This window comes from Accipiter gentilis, chromosome 18 (assembly GCF_929443795.1).
Source record: "Accipiter gentilis chromosome 18, bAccGen1.1, whole genome shotgun sequence".
Classification (NCBI taxonomy): domain Eukaryota; kingdom Metazoa; phylum Chordata; class Aves; order Accipitriformes; family Accipitridae; genus Astur; species Astur gentilis.
In genome coordinates, this window is record NC_064897.1 from 5,995,665 (window position 1) to 6,009,819 (window position 14,155).

Below are 14,155 nucleotides of genomic sequence, written 5' to 3' on the forward strand. Positions count from 1 at the left end.
AGAGCACATAAAACCTCATGAACTAACTCTTCTGTTTTGGTCAAAAAGAGGAATCTTTTCTTACAGGCTGCTTAGTTTCTGTAAAGCGGGATACATTAGAAAGTATCAACATCTATTCAGTTTAGCAGTTGAAATTCCCAAGGTATTTTTTGCATTGCTTATTATAAAGTTAGCTACAAATTGCATGAGAAAATAATCTACTGCTGAATGGTAAATGTTGATTTTTCTTCACGCAGCTGTGCTAAGCACAAGAATGATAAATTAAAAAAAAGAAAAGCAAAAAGCCATTATCTGACAGTGCCGTGCATCTTCATAGCTAAACGCTGACAAGCGTGGAAACACCTGTGATATCTCATTTAGCTTAATGATAACCATACCTTCAGAACCGATAATAAATCTGCCAGATGAGACTGCACAGCATAAGATGCACAGCGTAAGTTATCAACACCAACAGAGGGACTCCAGGACACATTGCTTAGTCTTCTTGTGTGTCCCGTGTGCCCACATCTGCGTGATCCCATCAGACAAAGATTGGTAAATCTTGAATATTAAGCCAACAGCTTCACAGAGACCATGGTTGTGGTAGCAGCCTGCTAAGGGTTGGTGGTGGAGGAGTGAACTGCGGAAAAGCGTGTGATTTTACGGCAAGGCAGCTGTAAATAGCCAGGAGCTTAAAGGTTCCACTTGTATACAGGCGTATAAGCCATCCTCTTCTGGTGCTTCTGGTGCCCTCTGTGCTCACTGTATTATTTTTACAGGGGGGTGAAGCTCCTCCCTTGATTTCTTTTCAGGAATTTTGAGCAAAGTATGAACGAGAGAGAAAGCTGCAGCCCATTTTACCTGCAAAGTGTACCTCTCGGGTCCACCTCACCTTCTGGTCCTGGGGCAGAGAGGGAGCCCAGCTCCTCCAGCACTCCCTGCTGTGTAGGTTTTGGGGAGGGGAACCAGTCTCTCTTCCATGGGAAGACGACTTCATCCTTGCCTTTCTCCCTTACTTTTAACAGGGAAATCACATGGCTGCTTCTCCTCAACTCAGCTGTGGGGTTTTTTTGCTTGTTTGTTTGTTTTTTGGGGTCGGGCAGCCCGGCGTGTTCCCGTGTGAAGTCCCACCTGCCTGGGGGCTCAGGCAAAGGCTCAGCACCCTCCAGTTGTGCTCAGGCTCTTCCTTGTGCCACATGCAGCTCCAGAAGGGGTCATAAAATCAAAACATCGTGATCCCTGGTGATTTGGAGTGGCAAGAGCCTCTTGTTTTGAGCTCCTGTAATCTCTGAGGAGTGCAGAAGCATTGATGGGGAGGGTCAGGGAAAAAAAGAGAGCACCAAGGGGAGAGAATAATAAGAAAGAGGGGGAGGAGAAACATGTGAAAAGGCATGTTGTGTGACTGTGCTCAGGCAGTGATGGGAATCCTGAGCCCACGGACAGCTCCAGTTCGTTATAAATGTGTTTGTGTCCATACCACATCCCTGCTGCCGGCACTGCTGCTGCCTGGCATCTCCTCCAGCTGTGCCCCTGCGGCTTTCGTTCCACGAGTGACCTGTGGGCTTCGGGCTACCTGGTGCTCCTGCAGCAGTCTGTGCTGGCAGAAGGGCGAGCGGAGGCTGCCAGCCACCTTTTTTTAATCTCTCCTTTGGATTTTCACACTGGGATCACCATGTTGAGATATTAAACGCCCGCCCCGAAACCGTACCGATGCCACAGGAGCCCTTCTTGGAAGCCAGCGGCATCTGGGCACCGGCTTAATTTGAGTCGCTGTTGGGGAAGAAGGAACCGAAATAAAGGTTATTCCGAGCCCCTTACTGAGAGGGGGTCCCCAGCCCAAGGCCGGGCTCTGTGCTCCAGTGTGGGGGGGTGGCTGGAGAACATCCCCACGGAGCTCGCCAGGCTGGCACCACGACCTGTGCGCCCCAACGCCCGCCAGCTCCGCCTGCCAGGGCCGATGTTCTCTCTTTGCTACGGCACAAATCCTCTGCGAAAGCCGACGGCTCCCGCAGCCGCTGCCACCGTTTTGGGGCTGCACGGACGTGAGCTGACATGCGGGGAAGCTGCTGCTACTCGCTATCCCACACACGGTGGCAGCCTGTTTTGCTGGCTGGGTTGTTTACGCTCGCTCCATTTGCGACAACAAAGGCTGAAAATATTTCCCATAATTTCTGTTTGCTGTTCTCTGCAGAAGAGTCATGTTTTATTTTTATAGCAGCCTTCCATCTGGAAAAGCACCTTCCTGTTTGTGTAATGTTCCTGCAGTGGCAGAGGAATACGTGCCCTCCCAGCCGGCGGAGTAGAGGAGAGATGTGACTCTGGAGAAACACTGCCCGACGCATCTGGAGGCATGCTCTCTGCTGATTCATTTAGTTAATGGCTTAGGAAGAAAAGCCCTTTGTGTACTGATGACTGCAGAGCAGCCAATGTATCATAAAGCAAAAGTCATTGCCTTTTTACTTTCCTTCTCTTTTTTTTTTTTTTTTTTTTTCCCTAAACTAGGCTCTCCACCCTGCCAGAGCTGCTTGACTGAGTCATTCCGCTGATTTAAAACACTGTTTTAAACTTCGTCTACACAAAGGGAGGAAATGGAAAGGGAATCCCCATCCATCTCCCTGCCTCTCTATAGGGGAGGCTTTGCCCTGTGGTGCAGGGCTGCTCCCACAGGAAAGCCTCTACATGGCGGGGAGAGTGAGTAATACTTGCAGGAATAGGCATCTCTCTCTTATGTGGCTACGAGCCACTGAAGAAAGGTGGAAAAGAGAGGGTGAAGTGGGAAGAGACGCGGAGGAGGTGCAGGTGGGCAGCAGGAGGGGAGCCAGCGCTGCCCAGTCCAAGATGTAGCAGGACGCTGCGTGGGCTGGAGTGCAGTGAGAAACGGGCTTCATTCCCCCCTGACTTAATTCCTTGCGAAATGAAATAGTTTCTGCCCCAAGCCCGAGCCAGCTTGGTTGGGTGGATGGGGTCCGGAGGTGCGGGTGCAGACTCCGCTGGCGATGATACAGCAGCATCGTGCCGTTGCTAGAGGCTGCTTGGCTGTTTTAAAGTAGAGGGTCTCCAGCAGCACCGTGGGCATGTGGAGAGGAAGGTGATCGCATCTGTGAAAACCGGGAGAGAGGTGCTTCCCTCCAGCCCGGAGGAAGGTGGCCAAGCCCGACAGGGATTTAAAACACCCTTTTGCTATTTGGTGACAGCCTATTCAGCAGGCTTGGCTTTAGCAAAAGCTGGGATTTGGAGCGTTTACTTTGCAGCCTGAGCAGGTTCCAGTCTGGTGGGCAAGACGATTCCCGTGGGCAAGGCTCTTGGTAAATAAGTGTGCTGGCCATGGGCTAGAGCAACACCCTTCCTCTGTCCTGCCGGGCTGAGGGCCTGAGAGCACAGGAAAAAAAAAAAAAAAAAAAAAAAAAAAGGAGGAGGAAAAATAGAGGGAACACCCTGTTCTGTGCTGAAAAGTGACTGTATAAATGTGATGGTGCCGAAGAAAATACTAAAATAAGAATCGTTTCTGTTTAACTTAGTGGATATGAAAAATCCAGCCTAGCTGGGGGAAAACGAGCGAGGTGCTCTGAGCCCACACAGCAGCAGCTAAATTAAGTTCCTGGTTCAGGAGCACCTTTTGCCCTCAAAGGTATTTGCACAAAATTACCCACAACATAGTTTCACTAACATAAAAAGGAGCTGCTATCTGGAGAGGATGCAGAGGCACGCGTGGAATTCTCTGGGACTTTTTTACTGGCAATTGCATACAAAATGGAAAATACCCTGCTTGAAACAGAGCTGGCAGGCAGAAAACAAAACCCAAGTTCGAGACTTTACACAGAGCATAGCTGATATGCAGCCAGTGACAAGCAGCAGTAACAGAGCCTTGAACAGTCACTTTTTAGAGGGTAGAACAGCACTTTAATGAGTGGAAATATTTCACCTCAAAAAAATGCAGAAGATTATTTCACTTAGTTAGTAGAGCTGAGCATTCAAAAATTAGGAAATGCTGCTATGAAGGTGCAACTTCTATTCAGCCTCTGTTGTGCCTATTGTATATGTGATCTTGTAATTAAAGACTATTTTTAGCTCAGAACCTCCGTCTCAGCCAGTGAGTAGGTAGGTAGTAATTTGGATGTTTTTAGTCTTTTCAGCCAGAGTGTGACTGAGGCCATATTTACTTCATGTAATCTTAATTCCTCACAGAGTAGTTGTTAATAATTTCCATGTAGCATTTTGATGATGCTCATCAGTATTGTTTGTTAGTGTCCCACAAACATGAAAGTATTCACGTAACACCCTGCAGGAATAGGACGCATTATTATAATTCTCTTCTTCATCCTCACTTTACAGCTTGGGAGCTCAGGCACAAAAATGTTTTAAGTCCAGAAACAGGTACTGGCAATGGACTGAGACAACAGAGGCATAATTCTCCAGAAGGTACGATGTTTCGTAGTCCGTGGCTCTTACAGACTTCAGCTGTTGCCATGCGGGCCCAGCACCCCAGCAAAACTAAAAGTACTTCACCTGGTCAACTCAGAAAATGAGGAATACAGAAAGAGCCCAACTGTGTAATTTGCTTCACATCACTTTGGGCCTGAAGCAGGACAACATCAATGTATCTTCATCACTGGACCATTCCTTCTCTTTCTTGAGCTCCTTGATTTGTTCATCAGAGCCTCCAAGCTCCTGCCAAAAGGGAAGCACAGATCTTGCAGATCCATGTCGCAATGCACGTGCACATGAATTAGAGGTTTCCTCCATGCTCTTCGTACTAGCATCACCCAAGATTGCAGTCTTAATGTTGTTAATAAATGGCAAAAGCTACAGTTCATGGTGCAGGGTGTCACGGTTTAACCCCAGCCGGCAACTAAGCCCCACGCAGCCGCTCGCTCACTCCCCCTGGTGGGATGGGGGAGACAATCAGAAGGGTAAAAGTGAGAAAGCCTGTAGGTTGAGATAAAGACAGTTGACTAGGTAAAGCAAAAGCCCACAGACAAGCAAAGCAGAAGAAGGAATCCATTCCCCACTTCCCATGGGCAGGCAGGTGTTCAGCCATCCCCAGGACAGCAGGGCTCCATCATCTGTAACGGTGACTTGGGAAGACAAACGCCATCACTCCGAACATCCCCCCCTTCCTTCTTCTTCCTACAGATTTATATGCTGAGCACGACGTCCTATGGTCTGGAATATCCCTCGGGTCAGTTGGGGTCAGCCGTCCCGGCTGTGTCCCCTCCAACTCCTTGTCCCCCCCAGCCTCCTCGCCGGTGGGGTGAGGAGCAGCAAAGCCCTTGGCTCTGGGTAAGCCTGCTCAGCAGGAACAAAAACATCCCTGGGTTACCAACACTGTTTTCAGCACAAATCCAAAACATAGCCCCATACCAGCTACTATGAAGAAAATTAACGCTATCCCAGCCAAAACCTGGACGGGGGTCATACTGCCACATAATGATGATTAGAAGGTTGGAGTCTTTGATTTCATCATTTGAGCTAAAAAGCCATCTGATAGACCCTTTTGTAGTGCCAGCAATTCAAGCTAGAAGAGCCTTTTATATCTGTTAGTCTGATCTCCTGTATACCCAGGCCATGACATTTTCTCCCAGACATTACCTGTTCCCGTCATTCCCCACAACTCAGTGTTCTTGCTCATCTTTGTCCTTATACCTATGCTCTGCATTTGCCTTCCCTGCTCTGTTTCCAGCGCTGACCCTTGCCTCCATCCCTAGTTTTTCTCCCTTCCCCTACTCTCCTAGCCCCTCTCCTCAGCTTTCCTTTCCCCTGATGCAGGTCTCACCTTGTTCTCTGCGCTGCCGCCGTCCTGCTCCAGGTCGCAGCACGGGACACCTGCGGGAAGCTCTCCGTGTTGCTTCTAGGAAACACGAGGAATGGCTTATTGCTTTATTTTAAAATGATGTCAGAAAGGGATGGGGGGGAAGGAGAATGTGGTGCCCTCGGCCCCTACTCGTCCACTTTGGGTTACAGAGGCTAGGGCCCTCCCCATGGATTTTGGGGAAGTGCCTCCAGCTCCGTTGCTGCCTGGTAGGTTTGAGGATTGGCACAAAGAAAGAGGTCACTGGCTACTGTGGGATTTTTCATTTTTCTGTTGAAAGTAAACAAGGAAAATCAAAAAGGTCCCAAAAGGAGGAGCATAACCCTCCCTGTACCATCTTGGGGATGCAGAGGCCCGGCTGTGCTAAGTATTTCCTTATAAAAGAGGTCATTGTGTAAAATGCACGAATGCTCTTGGAACTGCTAGCTCTCTTCTCCCAGCTCCAAGAAGCGCCACAACCCCTGAGCTTCAAAGTCATACGTCTGGCCGAGCATCAAGCTGTCCTGCGTCTTGCAACACCGGGACAGCAACGAAGGTGTGGGCATGAGAAAAACCCGCTCTCGTAGCTGCAGCACAGCAAGATGTTTCTGCATCGTCTGGCACATTCCGCTGTTGTCTCATGTGCAGTTTCTGCAGGAACTTGGCAACACACCCAAGACGACAGCGAGTTTTACGACGCGGTCCTGTGAAGTCTGCCGTGCAGTATTTACTATCAAGCTGAGAGAATTAACACGAACCAGTTAACCAGGAGGGCTGACTAGAGATAAAACTTCAAGGCTGCCTACCAGGCCACCCGAAACCAGATCAATAGGTTTTTACGCAGCAGCTACACCTCCTGAGACGACCAGTTGGGCACTTGGGATACCAGTAAGGATCCAAAAAGCCTGTCTCCCTTGATGGCTCTAGCTCCGAAAGACCCGGGGATGAGGCACCCTGGGTCAGGGCGATGCCTGGGCACTGGGTGACTCCCAGCCAGGAGATGTTAAGGCAGGTTAACCACCTTTTCTGTTTGCTTCACTCACAACCTTGTGTTCCCACACTCCCCCTGAAGACAAGCCTTGTTTTAAGTCTTGCTAGACACATTCTGTTTTGTGTTTCACTGCAAACCCCGGGGGGTGGCAGGGGAAAAACCTAGGCGAATCTGAATGAAACCAGCAAATTTGCAGGGTGTTGTCCTGCCAGAGGCAGCAAACTGGAGCAGATGAAAGACTGGTACCTCAGGACACGTCTCAGTAGCCTGGATGCTTTGTGGCCTGGATGCTTTGTGGCCTGCTCAGTAGCCCTGGTAGCCGGGCTGCGCCAGGTCTGATGCTTTCAGGTTTTAGCTCATCATGGTGTCCCCCAAGAGTATGTGTTCCTCCTGCGCCAGGCTGACAGCAGAGGTGCGTGCCATGGGCCTGGGTGAACCAGAGCCTCAAAAGGGCCGAGAAAGCCTGGTCTCCTTCACCCAGCGCCCAGGCGTTGCACACGGAGAGATAATTTGGGCATTCATCTAGAGAGAGACGAGCATGGAAGATGGTGGGTTGCATTCCCTGGGCAGAGAAGAGGCTCCTCTGGGAGTCTGCTGTATAAAACAGCCCTTCCTCCTGCCGTGCCCTTGAGAAAATTTGCCTTTGGAGTATTTATACCACATACCATCTTCCAGGTATGCCATAGGTGTCCATAAGCATCTAGGACAGACCTTCCCACGCAGGAGAGAGCTCCCCAGGGAGGCAGGTGAGGCCATCTCCTCCTGGGGACAGCCCAAGGCAAGAGCCACCCAACTCGGCTCTGACCGGGCTGAGGAAATCTGGTTTGCATTGTGGCACGGCTCTTGTTCCCAGGAAAAGCCTGATGACTATCTGCAGATTTTTAGGTGCATGCGGGGCTAAGCGTAGGCGAAGCTTTTGAGCTTTGCATTGTTAGTCCCAGGGACAGGCTTAGGTGGCCACATATTTTGGTGGCTTCACCTCCGGGTCTAGCAGGACCATACCAATGAAGGTGTCTCCCAGAAGCTTACACTTGGGTGCTCTTTTTCTTTCTAAAAAGTCACAGGCGCATCTTTTAACACAAAAAGCAGAAACCATCCACAACCCTCAGGCACTGCCTCCAAAACAGAGGCTGTACTTCAGTTAAATGGTTGCTAATTTTTTTTTTCTTCTGAACATGGGCAAATCAACATTTTTTCCTCTAAGCTCATTGCTGGCACTAACCAAACTCCGTTTGCTGATAACTTCAGTACATACAAAAAACCAATTCAACTTGAGGCAGGCAGCATAGAAAGTTTTAGTCCAGGCACTTGAACTCTGGCAACACTAAGGTGCTGATAACAGGGTCCTATCAAAAAAGCACAGAAGAATAGCTAGTACCAGCTGCAGGGCTAATTTTACAGATAAACATGACAGGCATTGCAAAACCAAAATGCTTATAGAAGGGAAAACTAAACTGTTTAATAGAAACCTTCTCCAGGAGTAAGATGGGACCTCTGCCAGCAAGCCAGAAGGAGGAGAGCCTCTCTTGCGGTGTAGCGAGATGCCATCAGCACTAAGCAAGGGGCTCGCTCTTCTGAGAAGGGATGCGGTCGCTTGTGTCCACGGGGCTGGAGAAGCAGAGGAAGCAGCTCGCGAGGTACGCTGACAGGCTCAGGAAGCGGAAGCGATGGCAGCAAAAATTAGCTCTTACTAATTGCAGTGCCAAGTCAAGGGCGCAGCCAAGCTGGCCCTCACAAAGAGGAGACGCTTACCCTTTCTAGAGGACCTTGGCATGGCGGGTTAGCAGTCCTTGATGGGAACGACTTGCCAAGTGGCACGTTTACTGGTCGCTCAGTTTTCTGCTCTGTTTCCACCTCCAGTTTTGTTTCTTTTTCCACAATAAAGTCCTTGAGCATGGGCACGCTATCCTTCGCAAACCCATAAAGTACAAAAGAAACTGCTTATTATTTTTCATCAGTACAGTTCTTCTAACTTTGGCTACTAACAGGCTGGAGCTTCCCAAGGGAGAGCCAAAGGGCACAGACTCTTCCCAGAAAGCCACAGGACAAACACCATGGCTGTGATGACTTTTTTTCAGGCAACTATCCTATGTGGAAGATATGTCTTGAAGATTATCCCAGAACGGTGGTGAGGTATTTTCCCTACATTTGGTGTACTTGCTGCTGTCAGAACCGGACCTTCGGGTGGGACAAGCTTCTGGATGTGCAAAAAGAGACATTCATTTTAAAGGAGGCCAGTAATAAGTGGGGCACTGTGGGTGTCTGCAGGGAATGGTCCTGTTTAACATCTGTATCAATAATTTCAAGGAGATGATGGAGTGCGCTCTCCTCACATCTGCAGGGGGACCGGTCAGTACACTTGAGAGCAGGGCTCCTGTCCAGAAAGCTAGACAGGCTGGAGGAGGGGGCCAACAGAGACCTAATGAAATTCAACACAGATGACAGCAAAGTCCTGCACCTGGGAAGATGTGATAACCCCACGGCAACCGTCCAGGTTGGGGACTGCCTCCCAGTATTGTCTCCCTCCAGTATCACAAAGGCATTGATGAACTGGAGCGAGCTCGGTGGAGGACAACCAAGATGGTCAGCATGCTGGATGGAGCGTGTGCCCTGTGAGAAGATGCTGGCGTTACAGGGCTCGTTTGACCTGGAGAAGAGAATATTTGGGGCACGGGGGGGGCTAAACAGCAGCCTTTCAGCATCTGTGAGAAGACCAAAAAAGACAGAGCGAGGCTCCTCGCCGCGGTGAGACAACAGGCACAGGCTGAAACAAGAGAAGTTCAAACTCGTAAGGAGAAACTTTCTCACCAGGACACCAGCCAAGCAGTGGACCAGGTTGGTTGAAGAGTCTGCGCAGTTTCCCTCCTCGGAGGTTTTCCAGATCGGGTCAGGTGAAGCCCCGAGTAACCAGCTCTGATCTCACGGCTGACCCTGCTTCAAACAGGAGGTTGGACGCCCCGAGGTCCCTTCCACACTGAACTATTCTGTGAGCCTATCATCCTAATTCTCTTTAAGCTTTACTGTCCTCATATCCTGGAGATTTTTATAGCCTCTGGTGTAAAAACTAAAGCATGTAGTGTGTCATCCTTTCTGCTTCTACAGGGAAAGGCCTCACTCATTCACCTCACAGACTTTAAAGCACAATTTGCATGATCAGGTGGGTGAGACTTAGTCTTCCCTTTTCCACCTATTTACACCTTATTTGCCACCCTGATTTCTTTTCAAGAGCATTTTTGGTGTGCACATCATGCAAAAACCTTCAGCTCGGCGCAGAGGACAAAGGCTGCAGCCACAGACGGCCCAAGAGAGGAAAAAGTCCCTTTCTGTGCCACGCATAAAAGCTGAATGCTTACGTGGCTTCTAGGAAAATTTTAAAAAGAAGGAAAATAGAAATAAAGCCAAAATGAAAATAATCTTCTTCAGCTGGCGGTGTGGTGGTGTTAATAGCTGAGGGCCTACAAATGACAGTGTTCCCATGCTACAAAGCAGCCGCCCTGTAAGAGCGGAGGTTCCTGGGGGGCTGTCTCTTGGTACCGTAAAGCAGGATGAGAAGCTGCCCCTAAGACTCACACTGCAAATAAAGTAGTTTCTCATCTAAAACAGATACAACGATGGCTGCGGTAAGAGCGTGACTGGACACAGAAGGGCAGCTGGGTATTTCATCATGGCTGGTGAAGCATGGGATAGATCCCTGCTCATCCATATGATAGGAGAATTTTTGCAAACTGACTATACTAATAAAGCCAGTCAAGGAAAGGCACACAGTAGTGGTTAAAAGGGTCTTTGCCCCTTCTCTCCTCTCCCTCATACATCCAGCAAAGGCAGCCACGGTGCTGTGGAGCAACCAACCTGCCCCCATAGCACAGCGAGGCTGCGTGGCTTTAGGGGGCCAGATTCATCTGAAATTTCCATCTGAAAATAGAGGCAGACCCCACTGGCATCCCTGAACAATAAAGATTTTTCTGTCTTCACTCTCGTGCAGAATAAAGTCACAGAGAACTGCAAAGGAGTGGCTAGTCCCATACAAGAGGCAGCAAAACAGTAACTTTATTAAACGCCCACTGCCACTTTTAGTATCTGTCTGTACTTACATTGTGCCCTGAATAGCCTGCAAGTAAACCGAGTCATGAATCATGACTTGCTGAGCACTGGCCCCATCTCTCCTCTGCCCCTGTTGCATTGCTGATGATGGGACGTAACCTGAAATGTTGAGATATCCGCCTCCCTCCTGGGAACTCGCTCTGCTCTGCGTCTCCACTGCCAGGATAACCACACGCTCGGGTACCCAGGCAAGGACAGGGACCAAGAAATCCCAGCAACAGGAGCGTCAAGGATATTTAAAGCTATTCTTTTAATTACAAACCTCAAGCTGAGGTGAGGCTGTGGGTTTGGAAAGGGCTGCCGAGTACTCCCCCATCTTTCCACGAGCAGAGGCGGTACCAGCGTAAACCAAAGGTAGAGCTCGCACCAGGCTGGACCAGTGCAAAGCTGAAAAACCTGTCCTGCGGTACAGCTTCCCCTCCACCCTATTCCTTCCTCATGCACTGCCAAGGAGCAGCGTCTTGAGACGCAAACTCCTTTTTATCCAGCAGGACCCACCATGTTAGTGTTTCAAAGGGAGCGGTTTGGCCGGTGGGACAGAGCAGCAGAAGTGCAGTCGTCCAGTGCGTGGCAAGTCAGGGACTGAACGCCAGCGTTAAGAACAAGGCATAAAAGGTCACTGCTCGGCTGCGGCCTGAATATCTATTGAACATGAAATAGGCAGCTAAAGAAGAGAAGCATTCAACATGCCATGAATGGCTGCCTTGTGGATTCATTTTGTAGGAGCCACACATGTGGAAGCCTGTGTCCAGCAGTGGAAAAATCTCACTAACCTATTTTTATCATTGCCAGCAAAGTCTGGCAACTGTCTAGATGTTCTAGGTTCCTTTAAAAGTGACTTTTGATAGGGTGCAGGGTCCACACTGCTGGCAGTTCAAATTAGGTCGTTTCCTCAGAGCTGCCAACAGGCAGAAACTGAAGAGGTGGCTATTTTATAATCATCATAATTATACCATGGCCATAGGCATAAACCACCCTCTAAACATAGAAACCCAACAAAACCCAGCTGGGGCTGTGCTAAGTTAGCCCTCGTGCTCCTTAGTGGGAACAGCAAGGCCAAGGCCAGCAGCCCCCAGCCCCCCTGGGACCCATGGGTGCCCCTCACCAGCAGCAGCAGCCCAGACTTGTTTACTCCACTGCAAAACTCCTGGCACGGCTTCCAGGGCTACGCAGCCCACCCGTGTCCTCCCAGGGTGCTCAGACCTTCGCCTGCCTCCATGTCATGAGCCTCCTGCCAGCAGTGGAGGGGAGGGTAAAAAAAAAAAAAAAAAAAAAAAAAAAAGGCAAGCAGGATGAAAAAAACCCCAAACAATCATGCTGCAGTACTTAGAGAGAGCCCCTGCATTGCTCGGGTCATTGACTACAGCAAAAGGCTCGCAAGGCAGCTCTCTGCAAAGGCTTGCAAGCACCTGCCTTCAGAGCTTACAAGAACACAGGGCAGGGCTCAGCTTGAACTTCACAGAACATCCCCCCATGGGAACTGCGTCTGACTCACATTTATCACCAGGATTTTAGTTCCCCCCCCCCCCCCCCCCCGAACAATTGCTCTGAGCCCATCTTATGCAAAGTTTGCTTGGACTTATAAATTCAGCTAAAACCAAAAATAGTGGAGATGTACAGGCAGTTCCTAAGGGCTGTCTGCAAGCACTTCATAGTCTCTTTTTTTTCTGAGGAGTGGAGAGGGTGAAGTATAGTCCTGACTGGGATAGCCTGTCAAACTAAATCTAGGCTTTCCTGCCTGCTGGAGCCATTCCTTTTGGAGCTCTTTTCAAAGTCACCCTGCAGGTAACTACATCCTCCCCTTCTGCAAATACATCTTCTCCACACCCTTTAACGAGTAAGCCTATTAATTACAGAAACAGTCAGACTGTGGTATGATGGATTTAAATTTTTGAAGTGGCTGAGAGGGTAGGATTTATTCCCCCCCCAGACATGTTAGGCTCACACCTTTCTTGCCACCATTGCCAGCTTCTTCCCACATCCCACACCCCTTCCACCCACATTTCATGGACCTGCTGTCATTTTTTTCCTCGTACTCAATTACAGTGCTGGTGTGCTAGGATTCCTATAAAATGACAGTGTGCTGTACCACAGACAACTTTCCCAGCTCCACTGTAAAGGAAGAAGCTATTTTCCAGCAGTAATCCCTGTCCCTGTGGAAAACAAGGCTCTCCCTGCCTTGGTGCACCTTCTTCCAACACTGCTGCTGACCATGCAGCTACCTTGAGACTCTCTCCATTCCTGAGGCCAGCTAGCTCCGATATTCTAAAGTAAGTCCGCAAATCTTTCTTCTGGCATAATTACCTTGTAGATCACCAGATCACTTTAAAGTCCTTGCCCCTTAGTCAAACATTTGTTTTCTTAGGCTTGCAAGAGCAGATATGCTGTTTCCTGGTGCAAATTCCCATATTCTTGAGCATGCGCTCTATTTTTCCCTACTGTCCTTGGCTAGCTTAGAACATGTAAATAGCCATATCCTTTAGCAGTTTGACTTTATCTTCCCTTGTTTTCCTTGGAGCCGCGGACAAGGGGCAGAGCTGACAGCAGCCGTGGAGCAATATGGTGCAGAACACACCAGTATTTCCCCATCCACCCAAGCCAAAACCCAGCAGCAACCTCTGCTCTGCCACTTTGCCCCATGCCTTTCATGAGCTCATACAATCTTTGCACAACATTATCCATTTAACAACATTACAGGGGGTGTGTTATGTTAATGCCCAACATAGGACTTAATCCCATTACCTGTTATCTTTTCTACTATCCCAATCCAAGCAAGCTTCTGGACCAGGACTGCTCTGATCCCGCAGCTCTTTGCTATCCACAAGCAATTCCCGTAGATGTACAATATATAGTGTCACATTTGGCCACAAAACATAGCTACCTTAAGCAAACTGAGTGCAAAGGAGTAGCGGCACCTGTGTTTAATGAAGAACTCTGCTTGTGTGTGAAAATAAAGCTGCTTAAGGCCTTTTCCTTTCTGGAGTGGTTTCTCACATTCCAGGCAGGCTTTAAGGTCTTAACATAGTTACACCTTTCTGTTTACTAATGGAGAAGCTAGGATGGCATAAAGACAAAGAAGTATTTTACTTTTGGATGTTCTCCTTCATCCTATCTATTCCTCCCAATAGACATTACATCCCACCTCTGGATAATTTTTTCCTACTCCTAGTTTTTTCCAAGCATCAGTACTTGCTTCTCTGCTGACCCACCAAACCAGGACAGATCTCTTCCTAACAGGGATCCTTACTGTGTCCTGACTCAGTTCACTCTCCCTCCCTTCACAAGCATTACACCAC